Consider the following 27,827-nt stretch of genomic DNA (forward strand, 5'->3'; position numbering starts at 1 on the left):
TGAAAGATATTTTAAATCACCTTCTAATAAAAGACAATGCCAGGACTTGAGTCTAATACGGGTGACTCCAGAGTTGTTTAATCACTCTATTCCTCTACCGTAGACAATTATTACAAGGTTCTCCCTTATAAATGCATATTCTTAGTGGATGGATTAGTGCTTTGTCTAGAATAGGCTGTGTGTGTGTGTGTGTGTGTGTGTGTGTGTGTGTTTAAAGGATTTCTATAGTTCATCTTCATTACAAATAAGACTCCACCATTTCCATAAAATCTTATTCATTTTTAAACTGCATATTTTCTAATTTGCCAATTGACTTTAAAAACTGATTGCACTGACAGAGTCATACGTGCAAATTCATCTGTGAAGGACCATACTTTATTCAGGCCAGTTAGGTGGCAAACCATAGAAATCCACTTCAAACTGGCTTAAGAAAGAAGGGGAATACATTGATGTACAAAACCAAACCACAGGAATCACAGAGACAGAGTGGGAGACAACCAGAAATTTAAACTCTGTAAGTTTCCTCTCAACATCTGCCATCATTTCTCTAGTTTCTCTTGTCTGAGACTACCTTCTCGATGCAGTAGGATGGGCTGTCAGCACCTCTGGGACCCAAAGCTCACATCTTTGTAACCAGGGAAAAAGAAACTCTTCACCAAGTTTCTTCACCAACTCTTCACCAAACTCTTCACGCACTAAGTTTAAAAAGCCTGGGAGACACACCTCACTGGTCCAGTGTGGGCCCTCCCCCACCCAGGAGGACAGAGTGATAAGACCAGTTAGGTTTGAGTCATTGCCCACTGCCATTGCTAAGGAGGCAAACTGGATTCAAGCACTGGACTTAAAATAAGAAATATGCTTAATTCGTTTTCAATTTTTAAAACATTATATAAATTTGCTATGATCTTCATCATCCTATCATTTGTACTCAGACTTAAATGGTTTTTAACTATCCTTGTGTCTCTATATTACTTCTTGAAGTGGCAAAGTCTTATATGGGAGCCTCTGATTGGCTGGCACAGGTCAATGATTTCATGTTAGCATTGAAGGGAAGAGGGAAGATCTACCATTACGAATTTCACAGTGGGAGATGTGAACTATTGGCCAATAATTCTATATAATGATATATTGTCTTGAAATAGGGGTTTGCATGATGAAGGGTAAATAAATGAACAAATGTTAACTGCTTCATGTGATTAAGTGTATTTCATTCATCATTAACCCTAGTGTTTCAATATTTTCAACTTATTTTTTTGATATTAGGTTAAAAACATATGTACAATTAACTACAATTGATCTAATACATTCTGATGACTGGCATAACAAGCAACCCTTACTGTGTGATCCTAGTATAACTGAATCTGTTTGGGTGAATTCCTTGTGTCAAACAATGACACACATTTACAATAGGGTAATTAGTAATGACTGCTTTCACAGGCAAAAAGTTTTTTATCTTTCTCATGGAGAATTACAAAAAATAACTTGCAAGACTAGTGTTGTTACTCTTGAGCTCTGCAAAGAGATAGTGGCTACAAAAAGACATCTCAGTTGGAGTAGACAGAAGATTATAAAGAGACAATCCTAGGGAGGATCTCTTTCTAGAAAGCATTGTTGGGGGTCCCACTCCCTCATGCCTCATCCTCAGATTATTTAGAGAGGCCTCTGGTATTATGAGACATAAAAGGTTGCATTTTGAGGGAAAGCCATTGCATTGGGATCAGCTTGAACTCTATGAATTTATCAGAGTCAAGGATGCATGAACGTTTCTCATGGAAGAGACATGGACAAGTTGGGAAAGTGAGCATATTCTAGCTCAACAGAGAGAGAGACTATGGAGAGTAGGCATCCAGGAAACCAAAGACTGAGGAGGCTGTGGCCACCAGAAGACAGTCCACACTCAAGATGCAGAACTTGTACATAGAGAGGCCTAGTAGGAAATCTCTGAGAAGAGCACAAGTTACCTACGGCAAAAGAACTGACTCTAATGTTCTGCCAGGTACAGAGAGCCCAAGTCTCTGGAGCAGACAGATCTGTTGCTAAAAGTCAAAAGTCAACAAACAGTTATTTTCAATCTACCTAAACACAGGCCACTGGGCAACTATGCAACTTGTGGGATCTTAGTTCCCCAATCAGGGACTGAACCCGGGTCCTTGGCAGTGAAAACGCAATGAAAGTAGAGTCTTAACCACTGGACCACCAGGGAATTCCCTGGGCCACTGGGCAACTTGGTTGGCAGGGAAATGAACTGGTCAATTGGTCTAGCTTCAATAGATTGTGAACAAATGCTAAATTCTTGCTATTTTTGAAATGGGCACTAGAAATTACATTATGTGGTGATAAATCTAATTTGTGTTCAGGGAACTTATTTCAGCTTAAGAATCAAACTGCTAGAGAGGATAAGATAGAACATGATGGTTGCATTTTCCTAATCTGTACACAGACTCCTTAGGTTTCACTCTAGACAACTGGTATCTAGGATTGCATGTGCATAATTTTGTTTTTTATCAGACTGAATTATTTGTAAAAAGTAAGAAAACTTGAACTCTCACATCCACAGATCTCTCTTTTTTGACTGACATGTCTCTCTTTGAGTCTTTCTTCACACAGAAAAGTAGGACAGTTGAACCATCTCCTTCTAAAGACCAAGCCAAACATGACCCAGTATTCTGGACTTTCTAGAGAGATATTTGAGCTGTCTCACCATATTTCCATGAAGGAACTAAGTTCCAGTGTCCTGAGGCATCCATTATATGAAATAAATTTCCACCTAGAATATTATTAGCTATGTACCATCTTTGGAAGAACTGAGAAAATTCACTCAAGCTTTTTCTGTGTTCTGTTGTTTACATGAGGGACCCTGATCGACAAATGCAAACCTCTGCCATGTGATGGCCATCTCAAGATGTCTTTCCTCTTGGGTAAGAAGATTGTTTGAAAAATCTTATTTCTTTGTATCATTACCTGGCCCTCATCTGCCTCCTGCTGCATTTTCTGCTGCATGGCACTGTTTACGTTATATTAAAATGAGTTAAGTTTTAATCTCCCCTACTAGATCTTATGCTACATTAGGGCAGGAACTGCTTCTTAATTCTTCAGTCTCTAGCAAAGAACCCAGAAATATTGGCTAAAAAATGACAATTGTGAATTTCTTCAACTCATGATTTAGAATCTCAACAACATCAAAAAAGAGAATAAGGATGATGCTTGCTCACTCTGCGAATTGTAAGTTTTGTCTGTTTGCACAAACACGGCCTATCATAGAGAATCCAGTACCACCAACAGGAAAAGGAGCGTTCAGCCAAATTGAGGAGGAGGAGCAGTATGAATTCAACAGAATTATAGAGATTCTATTACTCAGCCATAAAAAGAAACAAAATTGAGTTACTTGTAGTGAGGTGGATGGACCTAGAGTCTGTCATACAGAGTGAAGTAAGTCAGAAAAACAAATACCGTATGCTAACACACATGTATGGAATTTTTAAAAAAATGGTTCTGAAGAACCTAGGGGCAGGACAGGAATAAAGACACAGACACACAGAATGGACTTGAGGACATGGGGAGGGGGAAGGGTAAGCTGTGACAAAGTGAGAGTGGCATGGACATATATACACTACCAAACATAAAATAGATAGCTAGTGGGAAGCAGCCACATAGCACAGGGAGATCAGCTCGGTGCTTTGTGACCACCTGGATGGGTGGGATAGGGAGGGTGGGAGGGAGGGAGACACAAGAGGGAGGAGATATGGGGACATATTTATATGTATAACTGATTCACTTTGTTATAAAGCAGAAACTAACACACCATTGTAAAGCAATTATACTCCAATAAAGATGTTAAAAAAAACAGAAATTCTGAAGTAAAATGAGATAACATTTGCATATCTGCTCTCATAAAACATAGGCATTTATAAAATTACCACAATTTTTGGTCTCTTAACTTCAGTTAAGTCTCTTGCAAGTGAGAACGAGGATGAAAATGACATCAAGGTTTAGCTGCTAGTAGATTGAGCACATTGGATAAAGAAGGTTCAGCAGAGAAAACCTCTGATGTTCTGATTTATGTTCCTAAACCAGCTAGAATCATCTGCAGGGATGACCTCAAAATAAAAAGGAAAGTTTTCCTATTAGACTGAATACATTTTTTCTTTTTCTTACAACAAAATGAAATTCATGTCTTAAGTGTAATTGAAAACTAGGATTCAATATGTATGTCAATAAGGAAAGAAAGCGAAAGAGAAATAACAGAATTCGATTCTAGACTCAACTTCCATCCAAAAGCTGTGCAAATTTAGAAAAAAAATCACTTACCCTTTCTGAGATTTAGTTTCCCCTTCAGTAAAATAAGTAGTTTTATGAGGTGACCTATTCTTTCTTCTCATCCTAAGAGCTCTATAACCTTAAGAATGTCTCTGGTACCCTCACAAACTTCCACTTACATTGTCCCAGTTTATTGTAGGGTAATGAATATTTAAAACAAAATTTAAAAATCACTTTATTTCTAAGAGTGAAAAGGCACAGAATAGCTTCTATCCTGGCAAAATTTGTCTCCCTCTCATGAAAGTAATCCTGGAATCAGACTGTTTAGATGTACCAGAAACTCCTGAGATCACACTTGCAGGCTAGGAAGAAAAAAAATATTGCACATGGGATGTGATGAACCACCTGTGCTGGTTTATACATTCAATATGGAAAAAGACCTTGGTAACAATACAATTATGCTGAAACACATGATAACATCACAAGTCAGTGCTCAGAATACTCAGAAAGATTTTGAGAGATGCATTTTTCATAAAGGTGTGAGATTTGGGCAAATGATATATTAAAGAAATAAAATAGGGGAGACCTTCAAGATGGCAGAGGAGTAAGACGTGGAGATCACCTTCCTCCCCACAAATACATCAGAAATACATCTACATGTGGAACAACTCCTACAGAACATCTACTGAACGCTGGCAGAAGACCTCAGACTTCCCCAAAGGCAAGAAACTCCTCACGTACCTGGGTAGGTCAAAAGAAAAAAGAAAAAACAGAGACAAAAGAATAGGCATGGGACCTGCACCTCTGGGAGAGAGCTGTGAAGGAGAAAAAGTTTCCACACACTAGGAAGCCCCTCCACTGGTGGAGACAGGGGTTGGCAGGGGGGAAGCTTTAGAGCCTCAGAGGAGAGCACAGCAACAGGGGTGCAGAGGACAAAGCAGAGAGATTCCCGCACAGAGGATCGGTGCCGACCAGCACTCACCTGCCCGAGAGGCTTGTCTGCTCACCCACCGGGGTGGGCGGGGGCTGGGAGCTGAGGCTCGGGCTTTGGAGGTCAGATCCCAGGGAGAGAACTGGGGCTGGCTGCGTGAACAGAGCCTGAAGGGGGCTAGTGCACCACAGCTAGCAGGAAGGGAGTCCGGGAAAAGTCTGGAACCGCCTAAGAAGCAAGAGACCATAGTTTCAGGGTGCGCAAGGAGAGGGGATTCAGAGCACCGCCTAAACGAGCTCCAGAGACGGGCGTGAGGTGCAGCTATCAGCGTGGACACCAGAGACGGGCACGAAATGCTAAGGCTGCTGCTGCAGCCACCAAGAAGCCTGTGTGCAAGCACAGGTCACTAACCACACCTCCCCTCCCAGGAGCCTGTGCAGCCCGCCACTGCCAGGGTCCCGTGATCCAGGGACAACTTCCCCAGGAGAACACACAGCGCGCCTCAGGCTGGTGCAACGTCACGTCAGCCTCTGCGGCCACAGGCTCACCCAGCATTCCGTACCCCTCCCTCCCCCTGGACTGAGTGAGCCAGAGCCCCTGAATCAGCTGTTACTTTAACCCCATCCTGTCTGAGACAAGAACAGACACCCTCAGGTGACCTACACGCAGAGGCGGGGCCAAATCCAAAGCTGAACCCCGGGAGCTGTGCGAACAAAGAAGCGAAAGGGAAACTTCTCCCAGCAGCCTCAGGAACAGCAGATTAAATCTCCACAATCAACTTAATGTACCCTGCATCTGTGGAATATCTGAATTGACAATGAATCACGCCAAAATTGAGGCGGTGGACTTTGGGAGCAACTATAGACTTGGGGTTTGCTTTCTGCACCTAATTTGTTTCTGGTTTTATGTTTATCTTAGTTTAGTACTTAGAGCTTATTACCACTGGTAGATTGGTTTATTGATTTGGTTGCTCTCTTTTTTTATTTATATATAGACATATGTATATTTTTCCTTTTCCTCTTTTTGTGAGTGTGTATGCTTCTTTGTGTGATTCTGTCTGTCTGTATAGCTTTGCTTTTACCATTTGTCCTAGGGTTCTGTCTGTCCTTTTTTTTTTTTCCCTTGGTACAGTTTTTAGTGTTGTTATCATTGGTGGACTTGTTTTTTGGTTTGGTTGCACTCTTCTTTCTTTCTTCCTTTTTTTCTCTTATGACTTTTTAATTTTTTTATTTTTAATAATTTTTTATATTTTATTTTAATAACTTTATTTTCTTTTCTTTTTCTTTCTTTGTTCTCTGTATCTCCATTTTCTTCTAAGCCATGTGGCTGACAGGGTCTAGATGCTCTGGCCGGGTGTCAGGCCTGTGCCTCTGAGGTGGGAGAGCTGAGTTCAGAACATGGGTCTTCCACAGATCTCCTGGCTCCATGTAATATCAAACGGTGAAAGCTCTCCCAGAGATCTCCATCTCAATGCTAAGACCCAGCACCACTCAATGACCAGGAAGGTACAGTGCTGGACACCCTATGCCAAACAACTAGCAAGACAGGAACACAACCCCACCCATTAGCAGAGAGGCTGCCTAAAATCATAGTAAGGTCACAGATACCCCACAACACACCACTGAATGTGCTGCTGCCCACCACAGAAACAAGATCCAGCCTCATCCACCAGAACACAGGCACCAGTCCCCTCCACCAGAAAGCATACAAACCCCCCTGAACCAACCTTACCCACTGGGGGCAGACACCAAAAACAACAGAAACTATGAACCTGCAGCCTGAGAAAAGGAGACCCGAAACACAGTAAGTTAAGCAAAATGAGAAGACAGAGAAAGACACAGCAGTTGAAGGAGCAAGGTAAAAACACACTAGACCAAACAAATGCAGAGGAAATAGTCAGTCTACCTGAAAAAGAATTCAGAGTAATGATAGTAGAGATGATACAAAATCTTGGAAATAGAACGGAGAAAATACAAGAAACGTTTAGCAAGGAACTGGAAGAACTAAAGAGCAAAAAAACAATGATGAACAATACAATAAATAAAATTAAAAATTCTCTAGCAGGACTCAATAGCAGAATAACTGAGGCAGAAGATAAATGACCTGGAAGATAAAATAGTGGAAATAACTACCTCAGAGAAGAATAAAAAACAAGAATGAAAAGAATTGAGGACAGTCTCAGAGACTTCTGGGACAACATTAAATAAACCAACATTTGAATTATAGGGGTCGCAGAAGAAGAAGAGAAAAAGAAAGGCTCTGAGAAAATATCTGCAGAGACTATAGTTGAAAACTTCCCTAATATGGGAAAGGAAATAGTTTATCAAGTCCAGGAGGCGGAGAGAGTCCCAAGCAGGGTAAATCCAAGGTGAAACATGTCAAGACATATATTAATCAAACTACCAAAAATTAAATACAAAGAAAAAATATTAAAAGCAGCAAGAGAAAAAAAACAAATAACATACAAGGGAATCCCAATAAGGTTAACAGCTGATCTTTCAGCAGAAATTCTGCAAGCCAGAAGGGAGAGGCAGGACATATTTAAAGTCATGAAAGGGAAAAAGCTACAACCAAGATTACCCTACCCAGCAAGGATCTCATTCAGATTCGATGGAGAAATTAAAACCTTTACAGACAAGCAAAAGCTAAGAGAATTCAGCACCACCAAAAAAGCTTTACAACAAATGCTAAAGGAACTTCTCTAGGCAGGAAACACAAGAGAAGGAAAAGACCTACAATAACAAACCCAAAACAATTAAGAAAATGGTAATAGGAAAACACATATCAATAATTACCTTAAAAGTAAAAGGATTAAATGTTCCCACCAAAAGACATAGACTGGCTGAATCGATACAAAAACAAGGCCCATATATATGCTGTCTACAAGAGACTCACTTCAGACCTAGGGACACATACAGACTGAAAGTGAGGGGATGGGAAAAGATATTCCATGAAAATGGAAATCAAAAGAAAAGTGGAGTAGCAATACTCATATCAGACAAAATACACTTTAAAATAAAGACTATTACAAGAGACAAAGAAGGACACTACATAATGATCAATGGATCAATCCAAGAAGAAGATATGACAGCTGTAAATATTTATGCACCCAACATAGGAGCACCTCAATACATAAGGAAAATGTTAACAGCCATAAAAGGGGAAATTGACAGTAACACAATCATAAGGGACTTAACACCCCACTTTCACCAGTGGACAGATTATCCAAAATGAAAATAAATAAGGAAACACAAACTTTAAATGACACATTAATCAGGATGGTCCTTATTGATATTTATAGAACATTCCATCCAAAAACAACAGAATACACTTTCTTCACAAGTGCTCAAGGAACAGTCTCCAGGATAGATCATATCTTGGGTCACAAATCAAGCTTTGGTAAACTTAAGAAAATTGAAATCATATCAAGTAACTTTCCCAACCACAATGCTATGAGACTAGATATCAATTACAGAGAAAAAACTGTAAAAGTACAAACACATGGAGGCTAAACAATATGCTAGTAAACAACCAAGAGATCACTGAAGAAATCAAAGAAGAAATTTTAAAAATACCTAGAAACAAATGACAATGAAAACACGACAACCCAAAACCTATGGTATGCAGCAAAAGCAGTTCTAAGAGGGAAGTTTCTAGCAATACAATCCTACCTCAAGAAACAAGAAAAAATCTCAAACAACCTAACCTTACATCTAAAGCAATTAGAGAAAGAAGAACAAATAAAACCCCAAAGTTAGCAGAAGGAAAGAAATCATATAGATCAGATCAGAAATAAACGAAAAAGAAATGAAGGAAACAATAGCAAATATCAATATAATTAAAAACTGGTTCTTTGAGAAGATAAACAAAATTGATAAACATTAGCCAGACTCATCAAGAAAAAGAGGGAGAAGACTCAAACCAATAGAATTAGAAATGAAAAAGGCAAAGTAACAAATGACACTACAGACATACAAATGATCATGAGAGATTACTACAAGCAACTATATGCCAATAAAATGGACAACCTGCAAGAAATGGACAAATTCTTAGAAAAGCACAACCTTCTGAGACTGAACCAGGAAAAAATAGAAAATATAATCAGACCAATCACAAGCACTGAAATTGAGACTGTGATTAAAAATCTTCCAACAAACTAAAGCCCAGGACTGGATGGTTTCACAGGTGAATTATATCAACCATTTAGAGAAGAGCTAATACCTATCCTTCTCAAACTCCTCTAAAATATAGCAGAAACAATAACACTCCCAAACTCATTCTACAAGGCCACCATCACCCTGATACCAAAACCAGAAAAAGATGTCACAAAGAAAGAAAACCACAGGGCAACATCACTGATGAACATACATGCAAAAATCCTCAACAAAATACTAGCAAACAGAATCCAACAACACGTTAAAAGGATCATACACCATGATCAAGTGGGGTTTATCCCAGGAATGCAAGGATTCTTTAATACATGCAAATCAATCAATGTGATACACCACATTCACAAATTAAAGGAGAAAAACCATATGATCATCTCAATAGATGCAGAAAAAACTTTCAACAAAATTCAACACCGATTTATGATAAAAACCCTCCAGAAAGTAGGCATAGAGCAAACTTACCTCAACATAATAAAGGCCATATATGACAAACCTACAGCCAACATCGTTCTCAATGGTGAAAAATTGAAACCATTTCCACTAAGATCAGGAACAAGACAAGGTAATCCACTTTCACCACTATTATTCAACACAGTTTTGGAAGTTTTAGCCACAGCAATCAGAGAAGAAAAAGAAATAAAATGAATCCAAATTGGAAAAGAAGAAGTAAAGCCGTCACTGTTTGCAGATGACATGATACTATACATAGAGAATCCTAAAGATGCTATCAGATAACTACTAGAGCTAATCAATGAATTTTCTAAAGTAGCAGGACACCAAAATAATGCAAAGAAATCTCTTGCATTCCTATACACTAATGATGAAAAATCCAAATGAGAAATTAAGGAAACATTTCCATTTACCTTTGCAACAAAATGAATAAAATACCTAGGAATAAACCTACCTAAGGAGACAAAAGACCTGTATGCAGAAAACTATAAGACACTGATGAAAGAAATTAAAGATGATACAAAGCATGTTCTTGGATTGGAAGAAACAGCAATGTGAAAATGACTATACCACCCAAAGCAATCTACAGATTCAATGCAATTCCTATCGAACTATCAATGGCATTTTTCACAACACTAGAACAAAAAATTTCACAATTTTTTGTGGAAAAAACACAAAAAAACACAAAAGATGCTGAATAGCCAAAGCAATCTTGAGAAAGAAAAAAACGAAGCTGGAGGAATCAGGCTCCCAGACTTCAGATTATAGTACAAAGCTACAGTAATCAAGACAGTATGGTAATGCCAAAAAAACATAAATATAGATCAATGGAACAGGATAGAAAGCCCAGAGATAAGCCCACACACATATGCTCACCTTATTTTTGATAAAGGAGGGAAGAATATACAGTGGAGAAAAGACAGCCTCTTCAATAAGTGGTGCTGGGAAAACTGGACAGCTACATGTAAAAGAATGAAATTAGAGCACTCCCTAACACCATACACAAAAAGAAACTCAAAATGGATTAAAGACCTAAATGTAAGGCCATACACTATCAAACTCTTAGAGGAAAACATAGGCAGAACACTCTATGACATAAATCACAGCAAGATCCTTTTTGACCCACCTCCTAGAGCAATGGAAATAAAAACAAAAAAAAACAAATGGGACCTAATGAAACTTAAAAGCTTTTGCACAGCAAAGGAAACTATAAACAAGATGAAAAGACAACCCTCAGAATGGGAGAAAATATTTGCAAATGAAGAAACTGACAAAGGATTAATCTCCAAATTTACAAGCAGCTCGGGCAGCTCAATATCAAAAAAACAAACAACCCAATCCAAAACTGGGAGGAAGACCTAAATACACATTTCTCCAAAGAAGATATACATTTTGCCAACAAACACATGAACGGATGCTCAATATCACTAATCATTAGAGAAATGCAAATCAAAACTACAATGAGGTATCACCTCACACCAGTCAGAATGGCCATCATCAAAAAATCTACAAACAATAAATGCTGGTGAGGGTGTGGGGAAAAGGGAACTCTGTTGCACTATTTGTGGGAATGTAAATTGATACAGCCACTATGGAGAACAGCATGGAGGTTCCTTAAAAAACTCAAAATAGAACTACCATAGGACACAGCAAGCCCACTATGGGACATATACCCTGAGAAAACCATAATTCAAGAAGTGTCATGTACCACAATGTTCATTGCAGCTCTATTTACAATAGCCAGGACATAGAAGCAACCAAGTGTCTGTCGACAGATGAATGGATAAAGGAAATGTGGCTCATATATACAATGGAATATTACTCAGCCATAAAAAGAAACCAAATTGAGTTATTTGTAGTGAGGTGGATGGACCTAATGTCTGTCATACAGAATGAAGTAAGACAGAAAGAGAAAAACACATACCGTATGCTAACACATATATATGGAATCTAAAAAAAAAAAATGGTTCTGAGGAACCTCCGGACAGGACAGTAATAAATACGCAGATGTAGAGAATGAACTTGAGGACTCAGGGAGGAGGAAGGGTAAGCTGAGACGAAGTGAGAGAGTGGCATGGACATATATACACTATCAAATGTAAAATAGATAGCTCGTGGGAAGCAGCCACATAGCACAGGGAGATCAGCTCAGTGCTTTGTGACCACCTAGAGGGGTGGTACAGGGAGGATGGGAGGGAGAGGCAAGAGGGAGGACATATGGTGATATATATATATGTATATCTGATTCACTTTGTTATAAAGCATAAACTAACACACCATTGTTAAGCAGTTATACTCCAATAAAGATGTTAAAAAAAAAAAAAAGGAGGGCTTCCCTGGTGGCGCAGTGGTTGAGAGTCCGCCTGCCGATGCAGGGGACACGGGTTCGTGTCCCGGTCCAGGAAGATCCCACATGCCGCGGAGCGGCTGGGCCCGTGAGCCATGGCCGCTGAGCCTGCGCGTCCGGAGCCTGTGCTCCGCAACGGGAGAGGCCACAACAGTGAGAGGCCCACGTACCACAAAAAAAAAAAAAAGGAAATATGTCAGATGGAAACATGTATACTATTTGCAACAGACATATATATTAACTTATTTTTATATATGAGCTTTATAGGGGTTTTATATACATGTGCTCTGATATATATATGAGAGATGAGAAATATATATCAGATTTTATAGCTTTATAATTTAAGACATAAACATATCTTAAATTCACATGTGTGACTGAGTGTAAATTATATACAATATATACCTCTATATGTAATATACATTTTTAAAAATCCTTCTTCAATGTTACTGTGACAAGCAAACTTGTCTCCTGTATATCAGAAAATCCAAGACATAGGGACATAGGTTCACAAAAGGAATTCTCTGTCCTTTTTTTTATACTGAAGATTGTTAAATATGCTACAAGAGAAAAGTGACTTTCTCCTGGGAAGGGAGCTAACTTCTAAACATGTGAAACTGTACTGTAAAGATTAGTATTATATGGTGATCCAAATTTATTCAAAATATTAATGTGAGATGATTTTTCAATTAACTCTAGTAATGACAATATTCTTGCTATTAACATTTCTAATACGTTTGATTCATAAGATTGAATTTATAAGAAATGTATTTACATATGGCTTGCAGAAGAAAACTTACATCTGTAATGTGGATCTATATAGCATAGTAATTCATTGGCTAAATAATATTTTAAATTTCTCTTCTTCTCTGACTTTTTCACATATATAGGTATTCTTAAGTGTCCTCATTCATTTCTTCATTTTTTTACTCCATCACTCATTCATTCAATACTGAGTATCTATTATATACCAAGACATTGGGTAAAGGAGAAGGAGGAGGAGGGCAGGGGATGGGAACAAAGACATAGAGGCACAAGGGGAAGAAGTAGACTGAAAAGACTTCCCATCCTCGAGGAGCTTGTAGCAATCCCTTAGTGCCTCTCTCCCCCTCTCTCTCTGTCCTGTGTTAGCTTTCTCCAGTGTCACACCTTTGCTTTGTATGCAGATCATCCCTAAGACTATCTCCCCAGTCTTGAAGTTTCTCTGACCTCTTGTCTACTTTTCTCAAGGCCTAAACCACTTCCACCGAATGGCCTCATCAACTTCTTAAATTTGCCCATGATAGAGCATCTTCATCTTTTCCTCCACTTCTTTGTCTCCTCTGATATCACTGGTATCATTAATTCTCTCAGTTACCTAAGTCCTGAATCTAAGATTTGTCAATGATTTTTCACTTTTTCTTTCCTCTTATAACGATAAGTTGCCACACAGTAACTATTCTACACCTACAATATTTCATGTTAGTTTCTTCTTATCTTCCCCCACTTCCATTACCCTAAATTTAAACTCTCATTTCTCTTACCTGGATTATTTGAACGCCTTCATAACTGGTTTCTCACTTCTCTTGACCTTCACTTTGATCCAGTATACAACTTGCCAGATATTTTCCCCAAAACATTACTTTAATATTTTGGTAAATTTCATTACATTGCCTCTAAAATCTCCAGTGCCCTAGCTTACAGCGACATGTGATGATTAACATTAGATAATGCACATAAAGTGCTTAGTGTGGTGCTTACCACATAGTAAATACTCCATTCTAATTAACTATTTTTATATGTCATTGCCTGCAAAAAATAAAAGTGTCAAATTATTCAACTCTCCATCCAGCCATTTTAGAATGTCTGTATTGCACAACAATTAAGAGCTCTGCACCAGACTGCCTATATTCAAATCCTCTGGATTCCAAAATGTTACCCTTGAGTAAATTGCCTAAACTCTTTGTGCTTCCATATCTTTTCTTTTTTTACTATGTTTATTCTTTTTTTAATGATATTTTATTTATTTATTTATTTGGCTGCGTTGGGTCTTCGTTGCTGTGCATGGGCTTTCTCTAGTTGGGGTGAGCGGGGGGCTGCTCTTCGTTGTGGTGCACGGGCTTCTCACTGTGGTGGCTTCTTTTGTTGCGGAGCATGGGCTCTAGGAACGTAGGCTTCAGTAGTTGTGGCTTGTGGGCTCCAGAGCATAGGCTGAGTAGTTGTGGTGCACTGGCTTAGTTGCTCTGCAGCATGTGGGATCTTTCCAGACCAGGGATCGAACCCGTGTCTCCTGCATTGGCAGGCAGATTCTTAACCACTGCGCCACCAGTGTGCTTCCATATCTTGATCTACATAATTGTGATGACAATATCAGTGTCTCCTTTGGAGTGTTATTATAATGATTAAATGATTGATGCATACAAAGCAAGTATAGGACAAATATTAAATATTCAATTAATGTTAGATATTATTCATAGCTATTCAAAGCCTCCCGTGATCCTTTCTCCAACTTATCCAACAAGCTTTATCTCTCACTCTTACTGTTCATAAACTCTGTTTCATCTTATCTGATCCAGTTTCTGTTTTTTATATATACCCTCTTCTGCTTTTCCACTCGTGTGTTCAAGCTCTTCCTTAGACTGTCTTTGGTCCTGTCCCTTCTAAATGAATGTTCCTGAAAACCACACCTTCTCCATATTTATATATCTAAAATATCTTTCACATAGGAATTTAATAAGTACTTTAGAAAAATGCATCACTATTTTCAAACCCTCATGTATTTCAGTATGCCACTCTGTTCATGGTGCTTCTAAACACTTGAATCTTGAATTGATTTATATGTGGGAATAATCAGATGTCAAGATGAATGTATAATCTATCACTTGCCCTCTTTGGAACAATTTATTTATCATTTGTTTATGAATAAATTATAGCATTTATTTATGAGTCAGGTAAATGATTATTCTGCTATAAAAAAGAGTCTGGGCTAATTTTTGCTTGAACTTTTCTTATAAGAATTTCAGTCTTCTTGATTTATTAGACTCACCAAACCTGCCTTTCAAGTTGGGTGTGTCAATTTATAAGCAATAGAGGTGGTCTGTGTTTTGGTTTAGATTGGTTTGTGTGTTTCTTCCTTTTCTTTCTTTTGCAAAGTAATAGGGTGGATTGTTATGTAATTTCCTCAAATGTTCAAGGTGCTTGTGGTTAAAAAAGAGAGAGAGAGAGAGATCTCTTCTAGGTTCCCTATACCTGGTTATATTAGTTTTTCTAGGGCTGCCATAACGAAGTATCGCAAACAGCGTGGCTTAAGACAACACAAAGGCATTGCTTCACAGTTCTTGAGGATAGAAGCCTAAAATCAACATGTCAGCAGAGCCATGCTTCCTCTGAAGCATGTAGGGAAAAATCTTTCCTTGCCTCTTATCTTGTAGCGACAGCTGTCAACCTTTGGCATTCCTTGGTTTGCAGTTACCTCACCCTACTCTCTGCCTCTGTCATCACATGGCATTTGCCCTGTGTGTCTGTGTCTCCACATGGTATCTTCCTCTTCTTAAAAGAACACCAGGCATACTGGATTAGGACCCACACTAAAGACCTCAACCTGATTACATCTTTCAAAACCCTATTCCCAAGTAAGATCACATTTACAGGTAGTAGGGTGAGAAATTCAATGTATCTTTTGGGGGTGGGGGGACACAATTCAAAGCATAACACATGAAGGGGTCCAGAACACGCCACTGTGGGATAAAAATTATTTTAAACCGAAGGGCATTTGAGTTCCTGAAATCCCTTGTTTGCCTAAAAGCAGAGCCTCCCAGAAGAACTCAGAAGGAACTCCTCATAAATCCCCTCCCAGGAAGCAATTCTAATCCTCTAATCCTCTCTAAGATGAGAAGGCGGCATCACACCCAAACAGACATTATCTCAAAACCATCATATCTCCCCATCTATTCCCTCATTTATCTTTCCTAAAAGTCATTTGTTTTCCTGTAAGTGCCCTTCTCCCCATCCCTGTCACCTGTTAAGTTGGTATATAAGCCCCATATTCTAACCACCACTTTGAATCACATTTCTTTATGAACTTCCATATATATGGATATGGTTAAATCTGTTTTCCCTTCCTAACCTGTCTTTTGTTAATTTAATTTGAAGGCCCCCTAAGATAGAACCCAAGAGAGAAGAGGAAAAGTTTTTCTATTGACATACTGGTAAACTCAATTTATGCTTAATGACGAGCTACCTGGAATTTTTCCTTGGTCTTATGACCTTGGAGTTGAAGGGTTGCTAAGAGGTCCAATGTAAATAAAGACCTTCCAACACTGCTAGAAATGGCTTTTCCCTACTCACCTGCCCCTATCTTGCTCCAGGACATCTCTAAAGCTAAGAACACGGCAGTGTGGTAGTACCAACATCTATTCTACATAATGTTGAGATGAGCCTGGTAAAAAGTGGAGGTTATCTGGTAGTTTTGAAAAGATGAGACATTTCTGGTATGTACCAAGTGAACAGAACACTACGGGAAACAGATGATAAATGTACTCCACAAAATCTGGGAATACTATACAGTCACTTAGCAGTAAAAGGGCTGTGCATGGTTAGTTCAGGCACACTGATTATCCTTGTACATGAATTAAACCTAATTTCTTTCACCTCTATCCTAAAATCTTTCCAAGGAAGTAAGAAAACTCTTTTTAGGTATTCAGATTCACCATTACTCCTTCAGAATAATCTAGCACCAGCTGGGATTCCAGAATAGCTCTTCAAAACTAATGACCACTTCTGGTAAGACTCCTTGGAAAAGCCTCAGGGTACTTAGAGGCAACAAATCTGTCTGCTGGTCTTTATATTAAGCTGGTAGGAGATGTAAAAGGAGGCGAAAAGAAGAAAGTCGTGGTATGTCAGTGGCATTCAGAGATCACTCCCAACCACTATTTTTTGTCATGTTACTAATATGGATTTAATCAATCTAAGAACATACAGGGTCCCCTGACCATGACCCTTTGCAAATATCCCACTAAAACCATAACAGATCAGGTGCATTTGACCTCCAAAAATGAACATAGCTATAAATAAACATCAGTCCTTCTAGATTCCATTTTATTAAGATTTAGAAGCTTAAATTCAAACAAAGTCCATCTGGTTCAGTGTCATCTGTGAACTTAAAACCAAAGAAGGATGCATTCTAAGCATCCACCCAGTGATGAGATGCACTGGTTTCCACCAGAGACAACCTGAGTGCATCCTCAGGTGGATGTTGTCACTGTATTTGAGATTATTTTTTGCATTCAGTGTGTCAGGACCTTGGCAGTATGGTGAAGAATAACTGTTTTCTATACATTTTATCATATTCTTTTTCTCAACAAATTCACCTTGACAATGTTCTCTACCTCTAACTTCCAATACAGAACACAGCCTCCTATAGAAGCAGTCAGTGAACTAATTATCCATTTGTGTTTAAATACTACATCACTATATGCCACGGAATGAGCATCAGTCAGGGCCACACTGCATTATTGTACTTCTTCTCAGGTTCTTTCCTCAGTGCTGGAAATATGTATCCTTAAACTAAAGCAGATTTAGAGTATGGCACTTTGTAAAATCATGATAGAGAAAACAATTGGATCCCTGAATTTAATCTCAGTCTTCCTGTTCCATTGTATATCCTTGTTTAGAGCCACTTAATGTTGCTTCGTTGATTTGCCTTAAATAAATGCACTACTATTTTTCCTAGAAATCATTTGAAGTTGCATCTTCATTGAGATTCTCAAGTGAAATCTCTAGAACAAGAAATATTAAGTGAATTAATTTCATTCTTACGGTAGGGGAAATCATTATTGAGAGGAAAACTCCTCAGAGCAAGAAAGCCTCGTATTTATTGAGTCAATTACTTATTGTTTCTGCTGGCTGCTTAACATGCATTGTTTTTCGTAGCCCTTACTGCATGTCAAAGGATAGTTATGTTTTGCCTGCATTTGAAGGATAAGGAGATTGAGGCATACTGACATAGAAAAGTTCAATGTTTTGCCCAAACTTACACAAGTAAGAAATAGCAAAAACTTGGGTTGAACTCAGGTATGTTAGGCTTCAAACCTTGATTATGCTATGATGCCTCATAAAGCAATGGTTCCCAAAGCTCCTTGGCTGTGAAAAAATCTTCAGGTTTGACCCAAGTCATACACCCGCTGGATAAAAAATCCACAGTATGAAACTTGGAAATCTGCATTTAAAAAAATCTCCTGGTCAGTTTTAGGGTCCACTGTTTTGAAGGACATAAAAGATATTGTGGTTATACACAACACTGTAACTTATTTTACTATTAAATACTATCTGAATATTTAAAGAGTTATGGTTTTAAGGAAATTTGATTTCTATTACAAAACATTAATCTATATCAAGAAAGCAAAGATAGGTAACCTGATTTATGGTGGTTGCTAAGGAAATGATTCCATATATATTACAAAATTAGCAGTCAGATGTTGATTGTTTTAGAGAGGAGGAATTGTTTTAGTCTCCTTTATACAACATAAGCAAATCAACAAATATCTTGATTAACTACTAGTGACAGTTATTGTGCTATTATATAATTCATGATCTATAAACCTGTGTTGAAGTCCATAAAATAAAAACTAAGTTTCCACTACTTGTTTGCAGCATAATTCACTTCATGACTAACAGAACTCAGTAATTCAACTACAAATGATTTATGAAAACGGTCTCCTATACCTATACAATGTTTATGGAAACCACTAGTAGTAGTGGTTGATATATGTTATAATAGGACCCTCATTTAGAACCCAATCTTCCTCAAGTTATGACAGTTTTCCTAGGATGTAAAATAATCCATCATCTTCTATTGTCATGCCAAGTTAATAGAAACTTAGCAATATATAGCTCCTAAGTTTTGCAATCCCATTAGGGTAAAATCTAAATTAAATCTAACGACCTGGGCTTCCCTGGTGGCGCAGTGGTTGAGAGTCCGCCTGCCGATGCAGGGGACACAGGTTTGTGCCCCGGTCTGGGAAGATCCCACATGCCGCGGAGCGGCTGCGCCTGTGAGCCATGGCCGCTGAGCCTGCGCGTCTGGAGCCTGTTGCTCCACAGCAGGAGCGGCCACAACAGTGAGAGGCCTGCGTACCGCAAAAAAAAAAAAAAAAAAAAAAATCTAATGACCTTTTGCTTTGAAGAATAAACAATTATTTATGTAGTTTCCCCTGATCTTTGGCTGTTACATAACAGCTTAAAAAAAACAAAGTTTTGTGCCCTTGTCTCTTAAATAAAAGAGTATTCTTGCTAACTTGTTATAGATGCTTTAAGGAATCCTTATTTAAACTGATCATAAATTCATATCATTAAGCTGTATCTTAACACCAACTGAATGAGAACCAGAAATCCCTACAAATTGTTGTTATATATATTTGTGGCATTTGTCTCTCCTTGATTTACTTTGGAAACTTTACCATCTCTATTTAGACATCACGTTTATATATTTTTTTCCTGAATCATTTGACACCATGGCAATATGGAATGGTGGTAAAGAATGTGGCTTCATATTCAATATAGTTTTGGAAGTCCTAGCTATGGCAATCAGAGAAGAAAAAGAAATAAAAGGAATCCAAATTGGGAAAGAAGAAGTTAAAGTGGCACTGTTTGCAGATGACATGATACTATATATAGAAAATCCTAAAGATGCTACCAGAAAACCACTAGAGTTTATCATTGAATTTGGTAAAGTTGCAGGTTACAAAATTAATACACAGAAATCTGTTGCATTTTCTTACTAACAATGAAAGATCAGAAAGAGAAATTCAAGAAACAATCCCATTTACCATGGCATCAAAAAGAATAAAATATCTAGGAGTAAACTTACCTAAGCAGACGAAAAACCCGTACTCTGAAAACTATAAGACAGTGATGAAAACAATAAAAGATGACACAAACAGATGGAAAGACATACCATGTTCTTAGATTAAAAGAATCAATATTGTCAAAATGACTGAATCTGTGGATTACCCAAGGCAATCTACAGATTCAGTGCAATCCCTATCAAATTACTGATGTCATTTTTCAGACTATACTACAAAGCTATAGTCATCAAAACAGTATGGTACTGGCACAAAAATAGAAATATAGATCCATGGAACAGGACAGAAAGTCCAGAGATAAACCCACACACTTATGGTCAATTCATCTATGACAAAGGAGGTAAGACTATACAATGGTGGAAAGATAGTCTCTTCAATAAATGGTGCTGGGAAAACTGGACAGCTTCATGTAAAAAAAAATAAAATTAGAACATTCTTTAACACCATACACAAAAATAAGCTCAAAATGGACTAAAGACCTAAATGTGAGACTGGACACTATAAAACTCTTAGAGGAAAACATAGGCAGAACACTCTCTGACATAAATCGCACCAATATCTCTTTTGATCCGCCTCCCAGAGTAATGGAAATAAAAACAAAAATAAACAAATTAGACCTCATTAAACTCAGAAGCTTTTGCACAGCAAAGGAAACCATAAACAAAACGAAAAGACAACCACAGATTGGGAGAAAATATTTGCAAATGATGTGACCGACAAGGGATTAGTCTCCAAAATGTACAAATAGCTCATGCAGCTTAATATCATCAAAACAAACAACCAAATCAAAAAATGGGTAGAAAACCTAAATAGACATTTCTCCAAAGAAGACATACAGATGGCCAAAAGGCACGTGAAAAGATGTTCAACATCTCTAATTATTAGAGAAATGTAAATCAAAACTACAATGAGATATCACCTCATACCAGTCAGAATGGCCATCATCAAAAAATCCAAACAACAAATGCTGGCGAGGGTGTGGAGAGAAGGGAACCTCTTGCACTGTTGGTGGAAGTGTAAATTGATACAGCCATTATGGAGAACAGTATGGAGGTTGCTTAAAAAACTAAAAATAGAACTACCATATGACCCGGCAATCCCATTACTGGGCACACATCTGGAGAAAAACATGGTCTGAAAGGATACATGCACCCCGACGTTCATTGCAGCACTGTTTACAGGAGCCAAGACATGGAAGCAACCTAAATGTCCATCAACAGAGGAATGGATTAAGAATATATGGTACCTACATACAATGGAATATTACTCAGCCATTAAAAAGAATGAAATAATGCCATTTGCAGCAACATGGATGGAGCTAGAGATTGTCATACTGAGTGAAGTAAGTCACACAGAGAAAGAGAAGTATCGTATGATATCGCTTATATGTGGAATCTAAAAACAAAATGATATGAATGCACTTATTTACAAAACAGAAACAGACTTCAAAAACAAACTTATGGTTACCAGCAGGGAAGGGTGGGGGGAAGGGATAGTTAGGGAGTTTGGCATTGACATGTACACACTGCTATATTTAAAATGGATAACCAACAAGGACTTACTGTATAACACAGGGAACTCTGCTCAATATTATGTAACAACCTAAATGGGAAAAGAATTTGAAAAAGGATACATGTATATGTATAACTGAATCACTTTGCTGTAAACCTGAAAACTATCACAGCGTTGTTAACCAACTATAATCCAATATAAAATAAAAAGTTAAAAAACAAAGAATGTGGCTTCATAATTGAGGATTAAAATCTGAGCTACACTGTCTACAAATATTACATAACTTGCTTAAATTACAAACATTGATTTTCTCATATGTAACATGGAAACACATAGTAACTATGTTAAAGGGTAGTTGTTAGTACTAAATTAGGAATACATGAAGTGTTTAGAATAGGGTCTGGCACATGGATGAGCCTTCAATATTCAATAAAAATTGTCTATAAAAAGGTATAAACTTTCATTATAAACGTTGGGTTCTTTTCTAATTTAGAGCATATAAGAGAAGGTTTAAGTTTACATTAGTTTAGCCATAAAAAAGAATAAAAATTTTCCATTTGCAACAACATGGATGGACTTGGAGGATATTATGCTAAGTGAAATAAGACAAAGAAAGACAAACACTGTATTAAATCACATATATGTGGAATCTAAAAAATAAAACAGACTAGTGAATATAACAAAACAAGAAACAGATACACATATAACAAACTAGTTGCTAACAGTGGGGAGAAGGAAGGGGCAAAGGGCAAAATAGGTGTAGGCGTTTAAGAGGTACAAACTACTATGTATAAAATAAATAAACTACAAGGATATACTGCATAACACAGGGAATATAGCCAGTATTTTATAATAGCTATAAATAAAATATAACTCTTTAAGATTGTGAATCACTATGGTGTACACCTGAAACATATAATGTTTACATAAACTATACCTCAATTAAAAAATTACATTAATTGACCTAAACCTGAAAGGATCTGATTTATTTGTCTAGGACATAGCTTATTCTTTTGATTTTGAATTAGAAATGTTTCTGTTGCAAGGATGTAGGGTATCCTTTCAATTTTTATTTTATAATTATTTAACCCCTTTTTATACTTCACTCAATCCCCAAACTGTTCCCACAAGTAGATCCCATATCAGAGAGAACTAAGTTTTTGGAAGGACATGGTAACAAGTATAAACAACTGATGTTTATATAACATATAACAATAAACAAAATGTTTTCCCATAACTTTTCTTGCTTGCGATACTTAGAGATCCTTATTTCCTTTGTTTTAAAAATGAGGAATCTAAAGTTAATAAAGACTAAGTGAAGGTGTTATTAAAATCTGTCTCTTTTGACTCTTGTGGTTTTACCTCTTCATTTTGCTTTCTGGGGGATCAATTAGCATTTTTACCAGCCAGGTGCCTTGATTCATTTACAATTGCTCTTTTTCCCTTTAAAAATCAATATATAGAACTCCTGTTTCTAGTAATGGTGAATTAACATATAATAGACCAACTGACCTGCTAAAAAATAAAACTAAAAAAGCTGAATAAAATTTTAAACCAAATAAACAAAATTGGCTTAAAAACATCAGAGAGCTACCAAGGCATCAAGGACCCAAGGACCCAAAATCCAAGGAAACAAAACATAGAGGTGAACACAATATTTGAGACATTGTTTCATCTATTCATAGCTGGTGGTTCAGTGGTTAAGAAGGGTGATTAAAGAGCTTAGAAGGTTATCAGAGTTTTTGGCAGTCTTACAATGCTGGGAGAGACAAAATTTGTAGTTCACAGCCACAAAAGAGGTGGGCCACTAGTAAACACAAAAGGTTTTCAGTTTGAACCCTAATGATTAAGAGTAAGGGTAAATTGGAAATAAACCTGTAGATCTGTCCTTATAAAAATTGAAACCTAGTTGTAAATCAGTAGAATCCCTGACTGAATTAGGAATCATCATCTACTCCAACTCCCTGCCAAAAGCAGACATGATCCTCTTTGTAGGAAGATGACATTTTTGAATCCAGATAATTATGTCACTGTCATGTCTTAAGCTCTAGGAATTTTTTTGTGATATGAGGTTACTGGGATTAATTTAAAGAAGGCTTCAAAAACTGTCTTAATGCTTATTCTAGAAGTATTCATGTAGTATTATGAATACTCCTAGAAGGAACAAAAATATAGATAGCTCTTTCAGAACAAATGAATAAAGTCAACTGTTGTTTGGATAGGTAAGGGTTTGGTGATAAGAGAAGATCCTGAGATACATGGGGATACCTGCTCTTCCATTTTGAAGTATTCTTATCATCATAGCTTTCATAATAGGCCACATAAAGAGTCCCAAGGAAAGTATACCATCCCCCAAAAAAAGCTTAGAAAGCTTTCTAACAGTTGACCTTTTCATTGTCAAAGCTTCTTGATATGGAAGGTTTTCTTCTTAAGTTAATACTGAGTTAACCCAGATAAAATAATAGCAAGAAGCAGCCACCACCCCCAAGGACTGGAGAAGATAAAAGAAAAAGAGGTTAAGCTACAAGACATCAAAGGAGAAGCCTATAGAGCTAATCCCAAGAGTTCTAAGGAGCCAGAGCTTCTGAGCTGCTGCTGGTAACTCTGAGGGGACCCTGCAGAGCTGGATGAAGGAAGCTGGAGGCTAAAACAACTGTGGCCACAAAAATAATGTTGGTATCAACAGGATAACAGAAAAAAAAAAAGTATGTTTTCCCTTCCTCTCTCCTTCCAATATATCTCTAATTTTTCTGTTTCTTGAATCCAACAGAGAAGCAGCTGATGAGGGAGTGTGGATATTGCAGTTTGCAGAATCCCAGCCCCGGCACCAAAGAACAGAATATAGGTGAGTAAAATTGGAGCTGAGGAAAAAAAAAAAAAAGATAACTAGTACACAAATCAATAGAAATAAGGAGAGCTGGCCTTTTTCACAGTGTGTTTACCACATACAAAGAAACACACAAAAACCAAGTTCACCTGCATGGACTGTACATGGTTCTAGCTTCTGGCATAGTCCTCTCTGGTTGCTGGCTCAGTTAACCAGTAGGTAAACGTACTTGAATTAATCTAACAGCTTATGATCCAAGAATGTAGCCAAAGAGCATGGACAACCAAGGAGTATATCCGTGTCATATTTGAATTGTTCCTTTATTATTGAAAATAAGTAAAAGAAAAAAAATGAGATAAATAAAACATAACCAAACAAGGAGATGAACATAGCATACAAGAAATGGAAGAATAATAATTTGAAGAAAAATATTTACTATAGGGGAAAAATACTCCAGCAGAATCTGCTGTGTCCTTCCAAAATTTTTAAATGAATGGTAATGAAAAAAATCAGAAGTCACAGAGGAGTTAACAGATTAACTGAAAATGTAACTCTCTGAGAGGCATTTGAAATGCTTCCAGGGCTAGTAGAGTAAGAATAAACTGCAAACTTCATCTTTTCATGGGACAGTAATCTTTCAACAGGTTACCAAAACCCTTGTTACAATAGGTATCTCTTTTTTGTTGTTTGTTTTTTTTAATTAATTAATTTATTTATTTAATAGACCTTTATTGGAGTAAACTTGCTTCACAATACCATGTTAGTTTCTGTTGCACAACAAAGCAAATCAGCCATATGCATACACATGTCACCATATCCCCTCCCTCTTGAGCCTCCCTCCCATCCTCCCTATTCCACCCCTCTAGGTCATTGCAAAGCACCAAGCCCATCTCCCTGTGCTATGCTGCTGCTTCCCACCAGGCAACTATGTTATTACATTCGGTAGTGTATATATGTCGATGCTACTCTCACTTTGCCCCAGCTTCACCCTTCCACCCCATGTCACCAAGTCCATTCTCTATGTCTACCTCTTTATTCCTGCCCTGCAACTAGGTTCATCAGTACAATTTTTTTTTTTAGATTGCATATATATGCGCTAGCATACGGTAATTGTTTTTCTCTTTCTGACTTACTTCACTCTGTATGACAGATTCTAGGTCCATCCATCTCACTACAAATAATTCAATTTTGTTTCTTATGGCTGAGTAATATTCCATTGTATATATATGCCACATCTTCTTTATCCATTCGTCTGTCGATGGACACTTAGGTTGCCTCCATGTCCTGGCTATTGTAAATAGAGCTGCAATGAACACTGTGGTACATGACTCTTTTTGAATTATGGTTTTCTCAGGGTATATGCCCAGCAGTGGGATTGCTGGATGTTTTTAAGGAATCTCCATACTGTTTTCCATAGTGGTTGTATTAATTTACATTCCCACCAACAGTGCAGGAGAGTTCCCTTTTCACCACACCCTTTCCAGCATTTATTGCTTCTAGCTTTTTTGATCATGGCCATTCTGACTGGCGTGAGGTGATACCACATTGTAGTTTTGATTTGCATTTCTCTAATAATTAGTGATGTAGAGCATCTTTGCATGTGCCTCTTGGCCATCTGTATGTATTCCTTGGTGAAATGTCTATTTAGGTTTTCTGCCCATTTCTTTTTTTTTTTAATTATTTATTTATTTATTTTTGCCTGTGTTGGGTCTTCGTTGCTGCACACCAGCTTTCTCTTGTTGTGGCAAGCAGGGGCTACTCTTTGTTGCGGTGTGTGGGCTTCTCCCTGCAGTGGCTTCTCTTAGTTGCAGAGCATGGGCCATAGAGCACGTGGGCTTCAGTAGTTGTGGCACGTAGGCTCAGTAGTTGTGGCTCACGGACTTAGTTGCTCCGCAGCACGTGGGATCTTCCCGGACCAGGGCTTGAACCCGTGTTCCCCGCATTGGCAGGTGGATTCCTAACCACTGCGCTACCAGGGAAGACCCCTTCTGCCCATTTCTTAATTGGGTTGTTTGTTTTTTTGATATTGAGCTTCATGAGCTGTTTGTATATTTTGGAGATTAACCCTTTGTCTATTGTTTCATTTGCAAATATTTTCTCCCATTCTGAGGGTTGTCTTTTTGTCTTCTTTATGGTTTCCTTTGCTGTTCAAAAGCTTTTAAGTTTAATTAACTCCCATTTGTTTATTTTTGTTCTTATTTCTGTTACTCTAGGAGATGGGTCAAAAAAGATCTTGCTATGGTTTATGTCAAAGAGTGTTTTTCCTATAAAAGTTTTATAGTGTCTGGTCTTACATTTAACTCTTTAATCCATTTTGAGTTTCTTTTTGTGTATGGTGTTAGGGAGTGTTCTAATTTCATTGTTTTACATGTAGCTGTCCAGTTTTCCCAGCACCACTTATTGAAGAGGCTGTCTTTTCCATTGTATGTTCTTGCCTCCTTTGTCATAAATTAGGTGACCATATGTGCATGGGTTTATCTCTGGGCATTCTATCTTGTACCATTGATCTATATTTCTGTTTTTGTGCCAGTACCATACTGTCTTGATTACTGTAGCTTTGTGGTAAAGTTTGAAGTCTGGAAGTCTGGTTCCTCCAGCTCTGTTTTTCTTTCTCAGGATTGCTTTGCCTATTCGGGGTCTTTTGTGTTTCCATACAAATTGTAAGATTTTTTTTGTTCTAATTCTGTGAAGAATGCCATTGGTAGTTTGATAGAGATTGCATTGAATCTGTAGATTGCTTTGGGTAGTAGAGTCATATTCACAATATTGATTCTTCCAATCCAGGAACATGTTATATTTCTCCATCTGTTTATGTCATCTTTGATTTCTTTTTTTTTTTTTTTTTTTTGTGGTACACAGGTCTCTCACTGTTGTGGCCTCTCCCGTTGTGGAACACAGGCTCCAGACGCGCAGGCTCAGCGGCCACGGCTCATGGGCCCATCTGCTCCGTGGCATGTGGGACCTTACCAGACCGGGGCATGAACCGGTGTCCCCTGCATCGGCAGGTGGACTCTCAACCACCGCGCCACAAGGGAAGTCCCGTCTTTGATTTCTTTCATCAGTGTTCTATAGTTTTCTGAGTACAAGTTTTTGCCTCCTTAGGCAGGTTTATTCCTAGGTATTTTATCCCCTTGTTGCAACGGTAAATGCGAGTGTTTCTTTAATTTCTCTTTCTGATTTTTCATTGTGTGTGTAGGAATGCCAGAGATTTCTGTGCATTAATTTGGTATTCTGCAACGTTACCAAATTCATTCATTAGTTCTAGTAGTTTTCTGGTGGCATCTTTAGGATTTTCTATGTATAGTATCATGTCATTGGCAAATAGTGACACTTTTACTTCTTCTTTTCCAATTTGTGTTCCTTTTATTTCTTTTACTTCTCTGATTTCTGTGGCTAGGACTTCCAAAACTATGTTGAATAAGAGTGGTGAGAGTGGACATCCTTGTCTTGTTCCTGATGCTAGTGGAAATGCTTTCAGTTTTTCACCATTGAG

This window comes from Delphinapterus leucas, chromosome 8 (assembly GCF_059928025.1).
Source record: "Delphinapterus leucas isolate spDelLeu-1000000601 "Yukka" chromosome 8, BTC_Dleu_Yukka2, whole genome shotgun sequence".
In the NCBI taxonomy this organism is placed as follows: Eukaryota; Metazoa; Chordata; class Mammalia; order Artiodactyla; family Monodontidae; genus Delphinapterus; species Delphinapterus leucas.